Source organism: Chelonoidis abingdonii, chromosome 3 (assembly GCF_003597395.2).
Source record: "Chelonoidis abingdonii isolate Lonesome George chromosome 3, CheloAbing_2.0, whole genome shotgun sequence".
NCBI classification, from domain to species: Eukaryota; Metazoa; Chordata; order Testudines; family Testudinidae; genus Chelonoidis; species Chelonoidis abingdonii.
Window position 1 is genome coordinate 137,401,998 of NC_133771.1, and position 21,090 is coordinate 137,423,087.

Genomic DNA, 21,090 nt, shown 5'->3' on the forward strand with positions numbered 1-21,090 from the left:
CATTATGGGCAGGCTAATCCACAGGCACCCATCTTTGGCACAGGTAGTTGTGGGAAGTGGCGGAGGGGGCGGCTCATGCTGCTTCTGTCTCCCGTGATGCATCTTTCACCCAGCAATCTCTGTTTTGCCGCTCCATGTTGCGATCTGATCATCTCAACAGTTTCGTGCAATGAGTTCTGTGGATGGACCTGAATGCTGAGATTTATGCTATGATTCGTCAGACATAACATTTGGCAGTTGGAGCTATTCTTCTGATCAAGGATGAGGAAGCTCCGACGATGATCAGCGAGTCGCCTAGACGCGTACGGCACGAAATGCTTGTCGGCATCCGAAAAAAAATTGGCTCAGCACCGCTGGAACGCCTTTTGGGCTCGGCAAACACAGCACTGATTGGTGATCCATGTATAGTCTGGATGAATCGAGCGATGTCGAAGAACTTTCGGGATGAGAAAAGCCACTTTATCTGGGACCTGTGTGCTGAGCTTGCCCCCCCCTGGGCGCAGCACGAGAGCTGAGAGTCCTGCCCGGTAGATAAGCGGTGCGTATTGCAGTTCGGAAAGCTGGCTAACTCCATGCGCTACATCGACGGAACAGTTTGGATGGGAAAGTCAACATTGAGATCGTGTTGATCAAGTTTGTAGCCATTATGCATCTGCTCAGAGAACCATGATCTGTGACGTGGCAGACTCTGTGATGGCTTGCAAACATGGTTCTCCAATGGAGGCGGCGATTAGATGGGAACACATGCCTTATCCTGCACCACCCCACCTGGCATCGAGTTACATTATCAGAGGGGATATTCTCTTGTCTCGCAGGACTGCTTGTGAACCGTGGCCGTTTCATTGACATCTTAACAGTGGCTGGAAGGTGCATGTGGATGCACCATCTTTCGAACATGGCCGTTCAGGAACGGTGCAGGGAGGACTTTTTCCCCAGACTTGGAAGATCGGTAGGGACGTGAAATGCCCATTGTTCTTGGAGCCCGCTTACCGTTATGCTTGGTTCATGAACCATATACAGGAAGCTTGACGAGCATAGAACGGTCAATACAGCTGAGCGGTGGAATGATGTGGAGTGTGTTTGGCGCGTAAAGAGGGCGGAGATGCTAATGCACCACTCCCAACAGCGCTGCAAATGCTGCAAATGTGGCCACACTGCAGCACTGGTAGCTGTCAGTGTGGCCACACTGCAGCGCTTTCCCTACACAGCTGTACAAAGACAGCTGTAACTCCCAGCGCTGCACACCTGCAAGTGTAGCCAAGGCCTATGATTTCTATGCTCTAGTTCAATGAGAAATAATGGCTTTAATGTAGAAATTATTGCTAAAGTTCTATGCATTGTGTTATACATGAGATCAGATTATATCATCATAATGGTCCATTCTCGCTTTAAAATCTATGAATTATGATAAAAAAAGTAATCAACAATCACAAGGAAAAGAAACACTTGCCAACTGCTCTACATGCTCTCTAGCTGTATCAACAGCTCGACTTTAGCTCTAAAGGGCAGCTGAATATAGGCAAGTGAAACTGAGCATTAAGAAGGGGTTTACTGCAAATCTTTTCTGAAATGCAGAGATTGAAGCACTCATAGAATATAGCTCTGTTCAGAAGCCTGACTAGCCAGGCAGGAGCGGACAAAGAAACATTAACTAATGCATGCATTCCACAGACAGCAGGCAGGGCAGACTTCAGGGATCTTTGATCTGCGTTACCACAGTGGGTTGTCTGGGAATATTCATGGCCTTCAGGGAATGACATGCAGCTGTGACAGCCATACAAAGGACTGAGAGATTGAAAAGACAGTCTCCTATTTGTAGCTCACTACAGGCTTCTTAACATCAATCTCTTCCATCTCTGCCTAAACCACCTGGGTCATCTGCTACCAATGGCTTGGACCATTGCAATCCCAGCTGGGAAAGCCCCAGCCTTCGAGGCATTAGCAGGGAATTGAATTGGAGTGGAAAGCTCTCTCTCTGCGGAACATTATGCCTTATGCTGGCTTGTCTCCTGTGTGACTGAATAGGGCAGTGCAAACAGAGAGAAGGGGTTAGACGAATAAATGAGTTTATCACAAGTAACAGATTAATTCAACAGGGCTTTATGAAAACTGCACTAATCAACTAATGGAGGAAGAATTCCATGACTGCTTAGTTCCACAGAAACAGAAGTAAGGTATCAAATTACAAGCATGACACCATCAGAACTAAATGCTCATTGGCTAATTTATCCTGTGGGCAGGACACTAGCCCTGGTTCTGAGTTGCTCACAGCCAACTCCAGCTTTTTTGCTGCCCCAAACGGTGAAGAGGAGGGGGGAAAAAAAAAGATAAAGCCATGATCGGCGGCAGCTGTACTGCGCCGCTTCATTCTTCGGCGGCAATTCAGCAGCATGAAGACCCAGACGTGCTCCCTCTTTCCGTTGGCCGCCCCAGGCACCTGCTTCCTGTGCTGGTGCCTGGAGCTGGCCCTGGTTGCTCAGTCCAGCAATGGGAGAACAGAGTTGGCTGCACACAGCTTTGTAACTCTGGGATTCTGGGGTTCCCAAGAAAGGGCTGGTTCAGACCCCAGCATAAACTAGAACAACTCCAGAGTGTGCATCAACTTGCACCTCATCTACAACAGTCTCCAAAGGACAACTTGGCAGCCCAGAATAGTCAAAACATTGTGCACTCTGACCATAGGCCACCCTCCCCCAACAAGTCCCCGCCAACTACCAGCAAGTCCCTGTGCTACTAGGAGATTCAGCATAGGGCCACTCCAACAGTCATACACTACATGGGAACTATGCTGGAACAATTCACCGGTGAGGTGGTTCAACTGCTCTCCACCACTTGCACCGTATAAAGGGGCCTGAACACAGTCCAGTACTGGAGCTTTTGTTTCTAGCTGGTTGTAGAAGCTGCTGGCTTTTCAAAATTGACTCTTTGGCTGACAAAGAAAAAACATGGCAAATGAAACTAAATTATAAAAGAGAAAAAGAAAGATATTCAATAGCCAATGTTTATTATATATCCTATGAACTTACTACTACTCCAACAAGAGGCTGGGATGCCAGAGTTAGTAGTTTGCTGTATAACTGATGGCTAGCCCATGCTACCCTAGAAATATCTTACGTTGTACACTATTTCTACTGAAATGTTAAATGGTTTCTCTCTCTCTCTCTCTCTCTTTCACACAAACACACACACACAGACTCAATATGTTTCTATTCATTCCTACTTGGCTCTTTTGCCAACCCCAATAAAAAAAATTCACAATATTGCCAAAAAAACAAACAAAGCCACCACCTGCACAAAACACAACTGATTTTTGCTACACATCCCACTCTCCAAGTTAAGATTGTTTTTTTTAAAAAATGTCAGCCTTTTTGGAGAAACCCATCTTTCTTTATTCTTGGTTTTGTTGGGAATTTGTCATTATTTTCAAGAAGAAAATGTAGTGATCCCTATTATGATTTCAGGTACCATTATCATTTGGTACCATTATATGTATCCATAATATGCTGGTGTGACAAGGGTGCTGACCCTTTCTCCAATCATCAGTCTTTAAGAAGGTTGCTAAATAGGTCTAGTGCCAGCCCCACCTTATTCAGGCCACTGCATCCCTTCTGGATGATTTAAAAAGATAAACTGTGGTATAGCATGCCCAGGTTGGGGTAGGCAGATGGCTGGGGCTAGCAAAATGGAAGGCATTTCCATCTGCTCACATTGGGCTCAATCCAATGCCCACTGAAGACAATGGGAGTCTCTTTGATGACTTCAATGAGAGATCATAGAATATCAGGGTTGGAAAGGACCTCGAGGTCATCTAGTCCAGCCTCCTGCTCAAAGCAGGACTGATCCCCAACTAAATCAAAGGTTGTTTTATGCACTGAAACAAGGAGGAGAAGGACCTTGGAGTACTGGTTGATCACAGGATGACTATGAGCCGCCAATGTGATATGGCCGTGAAAAAAGCTAACGCCGTTTTAAGATGCTTCAGGCAAGGTACTTCCAGCAAAGATAAGGAGGTGTTAGTACCGTTATACAAGGCACTGGTGAGACCTCATCTGGAATACTTTGTGCAGTTCTGGTCTCCCACGTTTAAGAAGGATGAATTCAAACTGGAACAGGTTCAGAGACGGGCTACTACGATGATCCGAGGAATGGAAAACCTGTCTTATGAAAGGAGACTCAGGGAGCTTGGCTTGTTTAGCCTAACCAAAAGAAGGCTGAGGGGGGATATGATAGCATTTTATAAATATATCAGAGGGATTAATATTAGGAAGGGAGAGGAATTATTTAAGCTTAGTACCAATGTGGACACAAGAACAAATGGATATAAACTGGACACTAGAAGTTTAGACTTAAATTAGATGCAGTTTCTAACCATTAGGGAGTGAAATCTGAACAGCCTTCCCAAGGGAGTATTGGAGCAAAACATATCTGGCTTAAGACTAAGCTTAATAAGTTTATGGAGGGATTGATAGCTATTTGCAATAATTTTGCAACTAGCTTTGATTATCAGCAGGTAAGTATGCCATGTGTCTGTGATGGTAAGTTAGATGGTAGGATCTGAGTTACTACAAGATTCTTTCCAGGTGCTGGCTGGTGAGTCTTGCCTACATGCAGGTTTGACTGATTGCATATTTGGGGGTCGGAAGGAATTTTCTAAGGGCAGATTGGCAGAGGCCTGAGTTTTTTGCTCCACTGCAGCATGGCAACAGGTCACTGCTGGAGTTCTCTGCAGCTGAGATCTTCAACACAATTTGAGGCTTCAATACTCAGACATATTTAGTTTGTTACAGGTGGGTGTGGTGAGATCTGTGGCCTGCATTGTGCAGAGAGTCAGACTAGATGATCATAATGGTCCTTCTGACTTAAAGTCTATGATATAAGAGGATTAGAAGCATCTTCCACCTACATAGGCTAGAACCACCAATCTCAGCTCAGGACCAGTGCCTTATCTATTGAGCATCAACCATTGCTTGTTGGATTCTTGAGTGATCTGAGAATCCTGAACCTGAAGCCAAACCCGCAACTGAGAGAGTAACATCCAATGAGGTAGGGAAGAGTGTTATCCCATTTTACAGATGACAGTTATGCTGTCTACACAAAACAATTTGTTTGAGCCAGTTGTTGTGAATCTGCCCTTCAGCATGCCTGCTGCACACTTCATGCATGTCACTGTCATAAATAGTAAGGTAGTAAGGTTGTTTCTTTTACCTGAAAGTAATCAAAACCTGACCAGGACCAATCAGAGAACTGGATTGTTTAAAGTCAGGGCGGATGTAATACTCGGGTTTTTTGTTTTCTCGCTGGAGTAAACAAGGTTCCTACTCCTTCTATTTCAAATTATACCAAAAGTCTATGAGTACAAAGAACCACAAAGCATTCGGCTATGAGAGCTTTGTTTACGAATAGATGTGATGCTGTGCTTTTTTGTTTTCTCGCTGGAGTTAACAAGCTTCTCCTACCTGCATCTATCTCCAAGTGTTCCTACACATCTGTGAGTACAAAGGACCCAAGAATTCGGCTATGAGGATTTGGTGTTTACATGTATGTGGATTGGTTGGACTGGTTAATCGGACTCTTTTAATCAGACTGTTTCTTCATATTTCTTATAAGCAAAGCCTGTATTGAGTTCTTAATGCGATTATGTTTATATTTCTTTTTTTATAAACTTTCTTTTAAACTTGTGAGTTTCTTTCCTAGTGAGCAGAGGGGGAGGGGAAAAGCCCAAACCTCCGTCTGCCTTCCTAATTGTCCAGCGAAACTATAGACAAAGGAGGGGAATTTCTGTGTGAGTGACTAGGTAAATACTAGCTCGGAACTAGATTGCTTCTCCGTGTTGTATTCAATGAAGCGTAGCATTGCACCGGCTAACCCAGGAAGGGGGAAGCCGGAGACGAGGGGGAGAGAGAACCCAGGGCCCGGTCTTGGGTTCCCAAAGGAAGGTTGGGACACAGAGGAAAAAGGGGAGGATCCGCCATATTCGGACCTGTGCAGCAAAAAATATCCAAGCTGGTAGTGAGCTTGGGGGAGTTTCAGGTAAGCCCCCAAATTTAGGACGCAAAAGTCCAGGTTTGGGACAGGTCCAGACTGGGGACTCTAAAGTCCAGGTCTGGGACTGGAGGCAATATTATCACAGCACCCTGCTAACATACATTCACAATTCATTAGAGCACTTTGAGCTAACCCCATTTCAAAGAGGACTAGACCAAAGTGGTCTAACAAGCTATTAATGTGCATCAGCAGAGTGCACATGGACAGTTAGACAGTGGAAGGCCAGTGCAGGGCAGATTCACACCCCAGCTTGCTACAAACTAATTGTTCATGTAGATGAGCCCCAAGTGACCTTTTTCACAATCACACAGGAATCCTCTGGCAGAGCAGGGAATTAAAGTCCGGTATCTCAGGTACCCAGTGGGACCTCCTGCATTTCTACTACACAAGTGCTTCCACACAGGGATAATCAGGGAACAGAAACAATGTCATGTGACATATCTGACTAATCACAGCATCTGCCCAACTAGTTAGTGAGAGGCAAGCCAGGATGTGAATCCTCAGCACAGCAGCTTGCTGTGCAGTAACTCCCTGTGTGGAAACTTGTAGCCTATGGAGATGACTCTTGCTTATGATATAGAGAAATGTGTGGAAATGTAAACAGGCTCAAAATCTATTGCCTAAAAATACACTTGACAATAGCTAAGACAGGCCTGGTAAAATATGAGCGAAGTAAAGTGAGACAGCCCAGAGGCAAGTGAGAGAGAAATTAGGGCATAATCCCAGGTCATGTTGTAATATGTTTTGGGCCTAACTGGTTTTTACAAGTGTTTTAGATAAAATGTTAATGTTTTAGAAAATGCTTTCTATACTGATATTTACTGGTATGGCATTATCCAGATGTTAATTAAAGATAAGTTTTGTATTAAATAAGATAGCTAAAAGGCAGATTTAATACTAATTAATTATGGGGTGTTATTGTAATTGATTATAAAAGGGGTAGCACCCTAATTTTAGATTAGGCCCGCCCATCCACTATTAAGGTATCATTAGAGAAAGGATTATACCTATTCTTGCTATCCAGGGACTGATCACCCCATAATACATCACTTTATCTTAGAATGTGAGTAGCAGTGCAGTGTATGGCTACATTGTAATGCCTGTTTGGTTTAACTAACACTGTTATTTTATATAAAGTCTTTAATTTTATACTCATTCACAATCCTCCCACTAAATTAAATCACTGTAACCATGCCGGAGACTCAAACCTTAAAGAATTCAGTTTGGTTCTATTCCTTACCTTCAAGCTACTAACTGGGAATACATAAATCAAGGGTTACACACAGGGGCGGCTCTATGTATTTTGCCACCCCAAGCATGGCAGGTAGGAGGCTTTTCAGCGGTGCACCTCTAGGCGGTCCGCTGATCACACAGATTCGGCAGCATGCCTGCAGGAGGTCTGCTGGTGCCAGCGGACTTCCCACAGGCGCACCGCCGAAAGCCACCTGCCTGCTGCCCTTACAGCGACCAGCACGCCGCCCCCTGTGGCTTGCCGCCCCAGGCACGCACTTGCTGCGCTGGTGCCTGGAGCCACCCTGGTTACACACTACTATAGCACAGTGAAAAGTCCTACAGTGTGACTTAGCATACTGTGCTGTAGCAGTGTCCACATGGCAAGTAACTGTGTGGCACATGGGTGCTCTATAGATTCACACCCTGTCTTGCTGCACCTTAACTCACCATGGAGACAGGTTCTAAATCAGAAAGCTCAAATTTCGACTATTTACACTCAATGCACAGAGAAATTAAATAAATGAATATATTTGAACAACAAATGCTTTAGAAGAGATTGTGATCCACTCCCAGATGTGACATGGGCTTGAATACAGGGTAAATTAATCAGATACGTTGATCCTTGTGAATTATTGACTCAGGTCTGATCTACTTGATTAAGTTGGTTTCCTTTGTGTGAGACACTGCGTCTGAAACTCTAAAGAGAAGAACAATCCAGAATCGTACAAACACTTGCACAGCTCTGTCCTGCACTTGTCAGAGCAGCCATTGTTTGATCGATCTACCCCTGGTTATTTTCATTAAAGAGAAGGAAAAGGTGGAAGGAATACACTGTTTCGTACTGAGGTACGTGGCTTGTTGTTTCTTTTTTTCCACAATGAACTGCAACTAGTCTTTCTGCATTAATCCTGCTGTAGATAATAAATGTCTCCCTTTTCCATGCCCTTCCACACCTCCCTCCACTGAATGTACCCTCTATCTGTATTGAATTGATGGCACTACTTGACATTTTATCTCCTGCACTGCCAGTGGCATGCCCTGATATATAATTGCTGCACCTCTGCATTAATACTCCCTGGTTATGACAATATAGTGCACAGGGAGCAGAAAGCCATCATTGTTCTTATTTTGTCTGTATTGTGTACACTTCTTATTATCATGAATTGGAAATATAGTATTGATTGGATCTCCTCGAATGTCATTGCTTAATAATCCCATTAAATATAAAGTAGAACTTAGGTAGTGGAAGAAATGGAGGACTGATAGTGTCTCCTGCAAGACAAATTAATCATTGTGTGTTTGTAATTAATGTCTACTTCTCTGCAATTTTAATTCACAAAATAATCTAGCTTTTTAGAGTCATCTCAACAGGATGTGTATGGGGTGTGTGGGTGGACAGGCAATTGTTCAGAGATTTCTTTAGTTACTTTCCATGTAAACTGGAAACAGTGTCTGCTTATCTATAGCAAAGAATGGGAAAAGGCTTCAGATTTTGCTTCTAAGGCTATTAATGGTTACCGAGCCATTTGTTATAGGAGGTGATTTTCAACTCTAGAGAATAAAAGCAAGATCAGTAGAAAAAAGAAAACAGTCATGACCTTCGGATATGGACTGTCCTCCTAAACTATCTAAAGAATTAGTCGGTCTCATGCTCAAATATTTCAGTAGCCCTCTTGGGTCTGAGCCTCACTTATTCTGTGCATTCAGGCTGAAATTCACTCCTGGTCAGAGGGTGTCATAAATAGATAGCTAAGGGTTAACGTTTCTTTTACCTGTAAGGGGTTAACAAAGGGAACCAAACACCTGACAAGAGGACCAATCAGGGAACAGGATTTTTCAAAGCTTAAAGGAGGGAATTTGTGGGGGGGTTTCTTGGTCTTGGATCTTTTGTCTGTTCTGTGCTCTCTCAGCTATGAGAGGATCTATTTCCAGTCCTTCTAATCTTGGGTCTTTGTCTGTTCTGTGCTCTCTCAGCTATGAGAGGATCTATTTCCAGTCCTTCTAATCTTCTGTTTCCCAGTTGTAAGTACAATCTTTTGTTTATTGGGCATCAATAAGTCCTTATCAATTGTTATGTTTTTGGGTAGGCTGTTTTATCACTCTTTTTCTTATTGTTTAATTCATTTCTCTTCTAAGTTAACAGACCATGTGGTGCATTAATCCTATCCTAGATTTCCTGAGATACTGTTATTCTAGTCTTTCTTGTCTTTTTTATTCAAAGTTTTGCTTTTAAGACCTGTTGATTTTTTTTTCTAGTTGACCCACCAGGAATTGGTGGGAAAGAAGACAGGGGGAGGGCGGAACTGCCTCTCATGTGTTTGACTCTCTAGTTCCGGGCGAAGAAGCTACGGGGAAGGAGAGAGAATTTTTTCTGTTTCCTGTCTTTGGGTTTGTCTGCTTTGTGACACGAGGGAGACAGACTTCTTGTATTGTGAGGTAAAAAGTTAGCAGGAGTCAGTAACCTCTCAGGATTAAGCCCAGAGAGGAAATTCTGCGGTGGGTGCAGCGAAGAGAGTGACGGGTGTAAATGGAATTTAATTCGTCCCTTTGTTCTGGTAAAGACTCAGAGACCCTACTGCGTTTGGGTCCTCGGCTTGCCTACAAGTTTATTGAGGAGACGCTCAGTACTGTAGAGCCAAAGGATCATTTCCTTAGTGGCAAACTTGTTGGCTTTTCAGTGCTGAGCGATATCAAGTCTAAGCAAGCTGGTAATTAAGCTTAGAGGAGTTTATGCTAGCTTCTCAGGTTATGAAAGCTGGTAATTAAGCTTAGAGGAGTTTATGCTAGCTTCTCAGGTTATGAAAGCTGGTAATTAAGCTTAGAGGAATTTATTCTAGCTTCTCAGGTTATGAACGCTAAGGTTCAAACCTGAGTAGGAAAGTTATGATAGAGGGCCAGCAAAAGGCATATGCACCACTTAAAGTTAGCAAAGGACTTCAATATAAAGTTTACACATGTCTTTAGTGGTGCACAAACCTTTGAGCACAGGATCGAATTTCATTCTAGGATTAGGAACTTTAATATTCTCATGTAGTTATTTAATTTTCTCTCTATATATCATTTTGATTCTGCTTTCCCTTTTTGATCTCCATAGGTAGTACTATCCCTGTGCCATATACCCAAGCAAGGTCCTGCTATAACTGATTGGCACATCACGTGCAAAATTTACTGGGTTGCAACATCCCATGCCTCAGGGCTGCACACACAGAAATTGCATCAACATGGAAAGCACAGAGCCCCGATACTACAGAGCTAGTTGGTCAATGTTTACTGAAAATCTGATATTCTGAGAAGGGAAGAATCACATGGGAAGTTAGTCGCTTTCCAGCGATATTTTAATTCACTCTTCCGCACATGATTTATGCCTTCTGTGGAAGACAGAGGATACTGGGCTTGATGGACTTCTTCTCATTAAAAGAATGCCATCTTTGGTTCATATAAAACTTTGTTATGGTAGAAAAACAATGAATACTGACAAAAATATTCAACACTGAACAACTAGACAGTCATATACTACTAAGACAATTTAATATGAAGGGAGTGTGTTCTAATGGTTAGAGCAGGGGAGTAAGAGTCAAGGATATCATGATTCTATTTCTGGCTCTACAACAGACTTACTGAATGACTGTGGACAAGCCGGTAAACTTTTTCTGTGCCTTAGTTTACCTATATTGAAAATCACTATAATAGCTACATTCCAGGGATGCTGTGAGGCTTAACTGATGTTAAAGGGCTTTACAGCACTCATTTTTACAAAAGCAAAAACTGGGTTTGTCCTCATTGGATGACAGAGCCTCTGGCCCTGTAACCTGCTGCTCAGTTCCAAACTATCTGTCCATCTATTTAAAGATGTTTATACTGCTGTGCATCGCTGGGCTTTCTGAGCAAAACAGATCAGCAATAGTGAATTCATGAGTCTTAACAGTCTCTAACTCTAACAGTCCTAAAATGCTCTTTGTTCAGGCCAAGTGAGTTGCACTGAGTTTTCTGTTCAGCCTCTTTTTAACTAATGCTAGAATTTAATCTGAGTACCTCTTTCTTTCTGCCAAATGTGCTGTTGGTATGTACATATCTCAGCCTACTTACAGCACGCATTCTGCAAATATGCATTATGCACCTCATAGAGACACAGGATAACTGTTGGGTCACTTTTCTGAAAGTCTCTCTCCAAAACAACATGGTGCCTCAGATCAAAGAAAGAGCCTGTGATAGGGCTTGTAGGCATCATCCACAGGTTGGCAGGGAAGAAGTTAATCATGGGTCAGGTGCCTGCCCTGAGTTCAGGATATTGTAAGGTAGTCCTTGACTTAGCCAGCTACATGTAATGAATAAATCATGTCCCCTCCCATCCCCAATCACATGCTAAAGGGGTGTGTGCTGTAGGCAGGTGGGAGCTGCATCTGGCAGTAAGTCAGAATTTAGAGAAATATTGGTATAGCAGGAGTTAGTATCAATCAGGGACAAAGACGTCAGCTCACACTTCTTCCTTCGATGTAATGGCAGAATCGTAATAAGGAGCTCCTGGGAATCCCTTCCAGCACATCACTGGGCAAAAAAGACCCTTTAATTCTAATCCAAAGGATGACAGATCCCCCTAACAGTGCAGTACTTCTGCTGCAGGACTTCAGTGCAATGTCAGCATCAGGTATAAATCCAAACTTTAGTGTAAAACAAACTCATGCCCTGGCCAAGAAGTGATTGTGCTACCAGTGAATCACAGTGTAATAGTGATGCAACTAACATGCAATGCCTTTTGAAGGAGGACAGTAGAACTTTTATTACAGCTGATATGCAGGAATGTAAGAACCCCCTTGAAGCAGAACCCCGACTGAGTGTAAAGTGCACTGAATTCCAGCAGGTGCCATTCACATCAATTAGTTCAGAAAGTGGGTCAGCCTTCCTGCTGCCTTATCCACTTGCTGATTGCCTGAAGCTGACTTCCTGCTATTCGTACCATCTGCTGACTCCCTTCTGCTGCCCTGTCCACTTCTTCAGAATTTTCCTTGCCAGATCTACCATTTTTCCCACCAAGCGACTTAAAACTGGGTTGTTTACACTGAAGAGCTTTGAACTAAAACAGAGGAGAGGAAGTCAATGTTCGGACTAGTAAACAACAACAGAGTGTATTTTAGAAACACTGCCAAAGATGGGGATTGTTTTCTTACCTTGCGCACACACACCCACACACGCACACACACGCACAGCAATGGCGCCTATTCAGCTATTTATTGGGGTAGGGGAAATCCAGTTCTCGCCTGGTCTAGCAAGGACCCTGTTCCAGGCCCTACTCATCTCCCACCCCTCCTGTAGGGACCCTAGGCCTCCTTTGGGCAGGAAGTCTCACCTCTTTCTCACCCACACACTTTATGAGTCGGTGCCACCAGGAGTCAAGTTCTTGGTGGACTCCCTGTGCTCTCTCACACAGGAACAGACTCCATATGTACCAAGTCACACCACCATTTGGCCTGGCTGCCCCTCTCATCTGAATGAAGGGGTGGCCAGGCCAAATTTGAGTGGTTTTGTGACCCCATGCAGTAGGCTGCAATCTCACTCACTGAAATTTGGCCTGGCTGCTCCGCTGTCTGTAGAGAGGGATGGCCAGGTCAAATTTCATTGGCATTGCGACCACATAGCCAGAGAAACTTGGGAACACTCCTGCAGCAACAGTATTGATTTAGTATAGGACCACTGCTTAAAAGTGGTCAAGCCACAGCCCCCTAGGTCCACAGCCTATGGAACATGGAACAAGCGCCAACACCTTGGGAGGGGGAGGCATTTGTCCCCTAACCCTCTTTAATTGGTGCCACTGACAGGCCAAGCTTTGACCAAAATCACTCTCCTCCCACAAAAAGCCTGGTAAACCTACAGTGCTGTCAGCCAAAAAATGTGGCAAACACATAGAGCAAATTTCAGAGTTTGGTCAGTGTGTCATCACCTACCAAATCCTGGCCCCTACCTTTAATTTGCAGCTTCCAGTAATCCTTCAAAATCTTTCGGTGGAGTGGACACCATGTTATGGAAGGTCACCTTAGATCTGGAATAGTCCCCCGTGAAAGGCTTCTGGTCTGATGGTATAATATTGATGCAAGACTTTATTTCAGTGTTATGTCCCCCAAATTCCTTTTCCTGTGGCTATATGGATCTCTCTTGATTGCTCAAATTAAACAAAGACAGATGCCTGCTTAGAATTCTTGTGCCTGAAGCCAATAAATGTATTTCATCACTATGGCTGCACAAACCAATGTCATCTAGAGAAATGTGCTCTCTCACAATAAAAGAATTAAGAGAAATGAAGCAATTTTACCACCTCTAATGGAGTCACAACTGAGCTATTTGAGGAAAGATGGGCCAAATGGTATGAACGGATGAAAAAAATATAACAATAGATACACTTAGTGTAACTCAGATCCTATACTGCCTCAACTCTGTTATATTCCTGTATCTGTCACCTTCTCCTTTGATATTTATGTAAGAAAACATTTATTGATCATTCATAAAAATTATGAACTAAAATGTCATTTGTAATTGGAATGCACAGTTGAGCATAGGCAACATGGAAAAAAGAAAGGCCCAGTTTAGCTTCAGACAAGTTTGAGAACCCATGCCTTTAAAGGAGTGAATCAAACATGGCTGTTTGGAGTCAGCTCAGACACTACAAAAGTCCTGCAAATTTCCCCATGAGTCCAACATTTCTAATCTTACTAGGCTGCAGATGCCAGGCAAGACTTTTCAAAGAATGCAATTTAGTGTGGTTGATTTCACAGATCCCTTGATGCAGGCTCTCATAAGACCCTGGGGTCCACCACACTTTTACAGTGATGGCACTGTAGTTATTGCATTGGCTGAGAAAAATAATATCTGAGATTTATATAGTGCCTTTCATCTAGAAGGGATGCGTATATTTCACTCCCCACAGAAACAGTCACCTCTTGTGTGGAAGAACAGGAGTTGTTCTCTGGTAGCGACACTACACATCAGTTTTTAAAGGAGAAGCGAAGAATATAGTCTCCATTGATAACAATATGAGATGGGGTGGACTAAAACAGGCAGAAGGTTGCTGGAATGTGATTTGGAAAGGCAAGGTAACATCTTTCCCTTAAACACAAAGAAATAGACACATATTTTTCTCACCAGCACTTCCAGGAAAGAGAGGCCATGTATTGCAGTTTGGACAAGATGACTTGCCTTTATTGCAAGAACCCTTTCAGCTCACCTCAGTGAAGCTGCTGCCTGTATTACTCCTTCTTCCCACGATGCATCCTACATTTATAGGATAAGGGTCTGTCTCCTTTGTGTAATGTGATAGGCTGAAACATATGCCATCCTCTCTCTTTAATTGGCAATTTCCTAAGCCTTTCATTAAAATTAGCATAATTCCACCTGAGAATTAGGAATTACAGATGTTTTTACAGGTTTTGAATTGGCCTAACTTCCTGGACTTCAGTGAAGCTATTGATTGGGGGCATGGCTAGATGTAGAGTGCTTTTAGTTAAACCAGCCTTCGTAGAGTGCAGTAGGGAAAGTGCTGCAGTCTGTCCACACTGATAGCTGCCAGCACACTGGCGTGGCCACATTAGCAGCTTTTGCACCAGCCACAGAAAGCAGTGCATTGTGGTAGCAATCCCAGCATGCAAGTGGCTGCAACGTGCTTTTCAAATGGGGAGGCAGAGTGTGACAGGGAGTGTGTTGTGTGTATGTGGCGGGAGAGAGAGTGGATTATTGGGGGGCTGAGAACATGTGAGCATGCTGTCTTGTAAGTTCAGACAGCAGCAGACCTCCCCCTTTCCCTCAACCCCTCTCTCTGTCACAGTAATGGTTGCTTTGTCTCGGAGCAGATAAGCCTGCAGGCTATCAAATGGAGCTTTCAAAGGGCATATCCAAAACATTGACAAGAGTGGCCACTTGACATAAGGGGATTATGGGACGTTTCTGGAGGCTGATCAGAGAGCAGTAATGCAACACCTCATTCACATTGATGCTGCCGCACTCCAGCAGGGGCACATCAAATGTTATTCTGCTTGCCAAGGTGGAGTACCAGCAGCGCTCTAGCCGTGGAGTCAGAGCGCTCTACGTGCCTTGCCAGTGGGGACAGGGAGTGAGCTAGTGCGCCCGGGGCTCCTTTATTGCGCTGTAACTCGCAAGTCTAGCCAAGCCCTAAGCCTGTAGCTACAAAAACAAAAGTGAAGAGTGAGGGAAATTTAATGGCGAGGGGAGGGTATGAGGTAGGGAGGCATTTAGGGGTCATCTGACAAATTTGGAAACGCCAGGTGCAATGCCCTGCAGTGTAGGACATTTTAGACTGTAGATTAAAAACCACATTTAGATTAAAACGTGTGACTGGTACCAATATAAGGGCCTGATTCTCCCATCTCACACCTAGAATAGCTATTTCCACCTATTGTAAAGCACGTGCAGAATGTTACTGTTATGATTCACTAGCAGCTCACCCCTACTTTGCCCAGGTGTAAACAACAACTCACAAGACGGGGAAGTGAAGAATCCTGCCGCCAAATGGTTTGTTTTATTAGTTAATCAAAAAAGCCAGGGTTAATTTTGCATTTACAACATTGTTTAGATAGCACAGGGAATAAGAACGTTTAGCTCAATTGCTTCCTGTGTGTCCATCTCAAGAACCAGAAAGATGCACTGATCCTTGATATATTTTCAGACCCAGTCAGATAAATGACAGGTGAACCAACCGCACATGATTCCGAAACAAAACAAAAAAATCCTAGTGCCAGAAATCCAGCTCAGAGTGAAAATGAAGACGACTATTCCTACCCTTCAGCAGTTATCAGTGCTGTATAACAGAGAAGAAAGGCAGGGAACTTACATTGTACACTGTGACAGACACCAAGAGACCAGAATGCTTAGATTTATTGCAAACATATCCATGGACTAATGTGAACTCTAGTTCACACAGAGATCAGGATGGGGCTATCTGGATGAGAGCGTGATTACGAAGATAATCAGGACTGGGGAGAGACTCCACAATACACACCTTAATGAGAAAAAGGTCTCTGATTTACCTGCAGGCTCTTTTCCTTCTTCACCTTTTCTCAGTGCTTTGGTACTATCCATTTCGATCTGCATTTATTAGACCCCCCTTCCACTCCCAACCCCTTTTATCACTACAGAGGCTAATTAACCAACTCCAAGGAAGTAATTAGTGGATAAAATAAGCCGTTTACTTCTTGAAAATGTAAATCCAGAGATTCCTGTACAGAAATTGCTGCAAGATGAGCACAGCCCAGCAGCTGAAATGGCACTTTACAGCTGTCCCCATTGTACATTGACTATTAGGCCTGTAGACTGTTTTGTTTTTTAAATCATCCAGTTCCAATGCAGCATTGTGACTCTAAATGATCATCTGGGGCCAAGGTTACGTAGTGCTCTGTCTTTATGACAGAGAGAGCGAGAGAAGGGCTGGGCTGGGCTGGGCAGGGCAGGGCAGCTTGATGGGGAGAAAAAGTAAGATGAAAGGCAAGGTGCTAGGTTTCTCCCAAGTCTTATTTTCTCGCCTTACAATGCTACATAGAGGCGCAGTCAAAACAAAATAATAATGAAGTTAAAAAAAAAATCTGTGGCTTCCTGCTGTTACCTCTCTCTGTGCCATTCAGGATGTATGTTCCTCAGAGTCATCTGCTAACATTTGTCAATATAGCTCAGGAAATCATTCAGGGCTTTTACACCTCCACCCTAAACAAAAATCCAGAGCTTCGTGCTGTTAATGTTGCTATGGACCTAGATTTCCAAAGAAATCCAGGCTAAAGACCAGGACCCACTGCCATTCACACACCACCCACTAAGTTATGGGAGCCTGCTCTCCATCAGGCAGCTCCTGAAGCCAGAACTTCTGACCTCTCTAGCTTGTCTCACTAGTTCTGCTGACAGAGTTGATGCCATGTGGCAGATGTATTCTTGAGACTCCAGAGTTCCTTATTTGTGACGCAAGCAATTATGAGGCCAACATGGTGGCAAACAATCAAACTGCATTATGCTCTGTCCCCAACATCAAGAGGAAGGTTGGTATTGACATATGCAGGTCTCAGACAAAGTATTATTCAGTGCTGCTCTGAGGGGATGTTGGCTTCAAGTGAACCAACCCACCCAGAATTGTCTTGGCTCAAGCTAAAAAGTTGGTGTAATGATGCTGGTTCTGGCAGGACTCAACTGAGCGTGCCAATTCAGGACAAATTGCTTAAAGCAGGGCAGTTACAGCCCAAGGCTGGGGTTTTTCCACCTCTAAGGCAAACCAAACAAGCTAAAGAGGACTTTGATCTCACCCCACTGGCTAACCACAAGTCACACAAGCAATTACCTTAGACACTCTAGTTCCCCAATATCACCACCAGTGCCACTCGTTATGGGGACAAATGGTTATGAAAACCAATGCCTCACTAAAAGGAAAAAAGGTTCTCTTGATCCCAAAGGACCAAGCCCCAGACCCAGGTCAATATACAAATCAGATCTTACCCACAAATCACGCTGTTGCCAATTCTTTAGAATCTAAAATCTAAACATTTCTCCATAAAGGAAAAAAAAGATATAGATGAGAGTTAGAATTGGTTAAATGGAATCAATTACATACAGTAATAGCGAAGTTCTTAGTTCAGGCTTGTAGCAGTGATAGAATAAACTGCAGGTTCAAATCAAGTCTCTGGAGTACATTCCAAACTGAGATAGGTCATCAGTCCTGTATGTAGAGATTCCATTTGTAGCAAAGTCCTTCCAGAGGTAAGAAGCAGATTGAAGACCAGATGGAGATGAGGCATTAGCCTTTTATAGTCTTTTCAAGGCGTAAAAACACCTCTTTGTTCTTACTGTGGAAAATTACAGCAAAATGGAGTCTGGAGTCACATGGGGAAGTCCCTCCATACTTTGCTGAGTCACAAGGCATACCTGCCTTCTCTCAGTGGGTTGCTTGTATAGCTGATGGTCCTTAATGGGCCATCAAGCAGGCTAGGCAGAGCTGACACCAACTTGTCTGGGGAGTCACCCAGAAGCATAGCATAAGTTTGAAATACAGATAGTATAGAGCTAATATTCATAACTTTAACTACAAAATGATACACACACACAGACAGCATAATTATAACTAGTAAACCATAAGCTTGTCCTAGACACCTTTTTTAACCCCCTGTATACAAGATTTGGTGTCACTACAGGACCTTGGCTGCAACCATGTTCTATATGGTCCCAGTTTAAGTCAATAACATGACAACTGGAGTGGACACTGCACGGGGCAAAGACCAAGAGAGCAAGAACAATTAACTCCTGACAGCATGATTTATTTGAGCCATTGACCAATTCACTAGCCACAGTGTCTCCACACATGGGAGCACACTCCTAGGTATGTAAGTCTGCGGAAGTTCATTTTCTAACAGCAACAGATCTGACTTCTGTATTAATAGAAGCACATGCTGCTTGGTAAGCAACTTAGGACTTTCAAAGCTAACCTTGCCAATTCAAGCCAGCTGCTGTTTTTGTTTTCCAGCATCCAAATGCTCTGTGTAAGTGGTTCATCAATGTAGCAGCAGTGTACCAATTTAGGGATCAATTGCTCTGAGTGTGGCTGCGCTGGTGCAGAAGCAATCAGGTCAGATTTCTCCATAGGTTGATGCCTTGGAGAATTGTTGCTACTCTCTCTGTTAGGAAATGTTGAGTGCAGTCAAGGAGCTGAAGTTGAGGCTGCCACTGCTAGGGCTGTATCTGAGTCTGCAGAAGATTCTACTGTCCGATTTGCCCCTTCTGGCCTGTCTGTGTAAAGTAAAGTGCTTGAGCTATCAAGTTACAGTCTCTCTCTCTCTCCTGTCAATCCATGTGAAACCTGTACTGTATGAACTAAGGGTTATTGTGTGGCTAGCATGCAGTGTGGGGTTTGGAACACCCTATTTAACTGGCTATTACTGAGTAACTGCTCAGTCATTTTCTGCATGAGCGTGCTGGCAAGTCCATGTGTGTTTTTCACATATACTTAATGGACCTAGTTCAGGGGTTCTCAAACTGGGGGTCGGGACCCCTCAGGGGGTCATGAAGTTATTACATGGGGTATCGCAAGCTGTCAATCTCCACATCAATCCCGCTTTGCCTCCAGCATTTATAATGGTGTTAAGTATAAATTAAAAACACTTTTTTATATGGGGGGGGGGGAATCACACTCAGAGGTTTGCTTTGTGAAAGGGGTCTCCAGTAAAAAAAAGTTTGAGAACCCCCGATGTAGTTGTTTTGCAAGAGTCATTATTCCAGGAGGTTTATGATTCAGTAGCCATAGATAGGGAGGTAGATTCAAATGGACTGAGGATGATGAGCAACTGTTCTATCACATTCGCTGAAGCGGGGATTAGGTTACTGTCACCAAGAATGCTTTCTAAGCAGTGTTCTGCATGTAACATTATGCTTTAGACATCAGTTCACTCTGCAGGAGATATTAAGCTGTGAATACCAATGTTGTATATGGTAGATACATCATGAATCCCTGTTTAGAAACATATTCATGTCCACATAGTTGCTGCCATGATGGCAGACTGACTCCTGTATTGCAGAAATAAGAAAAGTGTAGTAACCATTATATGACAGATTCAACATAAACAACGGCTTAAGAAACTATAACTGCAAAGTCACATAATTGAGTCAACACTCTGCTCAGTACATTCAAATATATCACAATCACCTGCTCTATGTGGATATATTTCCCCTCACCGCCTCCCTCTCACCAATGTCATTTTTCTATGTATTGTAATGATCCCTGCAGACAGCACCTCCACCATTAGATGGTACTGTATCTTTATTTTAGGGCTAAGTTGTTTTGATATTATTTGTCTTGGTTGGAAGGACAGGGCAGGAGAAGGTTAAATCCCATCTGTATGTCTGGAGTTGTTACTTGCAGCATCCCGAAAGTCCTTTGATCTCTGTAAGCAAGTATTACAGTATTTTCAGATCACAGATTTATTGCTGTGTTCCTAGTACCTCTCTATTTAGTTTCTGGTCAGTAGCTAATTAGAATTTATTTCAAAACGCAGTAGGCGTCTCTGTACTAGACTCTTCATTCCAGATAACTGTGGTACCACAGCTGTCCATGACTGAAATGAGAGAACATCTCATTTCTGGGAAATAACAACCATCTCAGATTTTAAAGGTAATAACCATTCAGACTGTTTTTGGATAGGCCATTAATGGTGGTGAGTCCACCACCTCTATGGTCCATTGGGTCAATAATCTGAAAATTAATGAGAATTTACTTAATGATTCAAAACCGCATTTTTTAAACTACTGAACAAATGTTAGTCCCAGCAAGATACTGTGAACCAAATCTTACCTCTAGCTCTTTCGTGGTACTGAGCCAGCCAGAGCAATGGGGCCTGTCTGGACTTCATTGCCAAAGAGCCTGAATAGGGCAAAATCCCTTTCCTTCATAGCCATCTCAACTGGTGCATGGTGGAATAGCTCCATTGAAGTCAACAGATCAATGTCAATTTACACCAGTAAAGGAGCTGGCCCAGAGACTCTACCCCATCAAACACAAAGAGGCCTGCCAGCTCTCTGGGAAATGGGTTCATCTGTGTGGCCGTCAGCCAGCTGGGGGAATCTGAATGGGCCGGTCAGTCCAATACAATGATCTAAACGACAGCAATGGGATGGAGCAGGTGGAGGAGCAATGCCTGACCTGTCTTCCAGCAGGCAGGGAGTGCACTCTTGTCATGTATTTATGGTGGACTAACGAGGTGGGTCTGGACAATGAAGGCCAATTTGCCAAAAGGAATACAGGGAGCTCAGTAAGAGCAGCAATTTGTTAATCCACCATAGAAAATA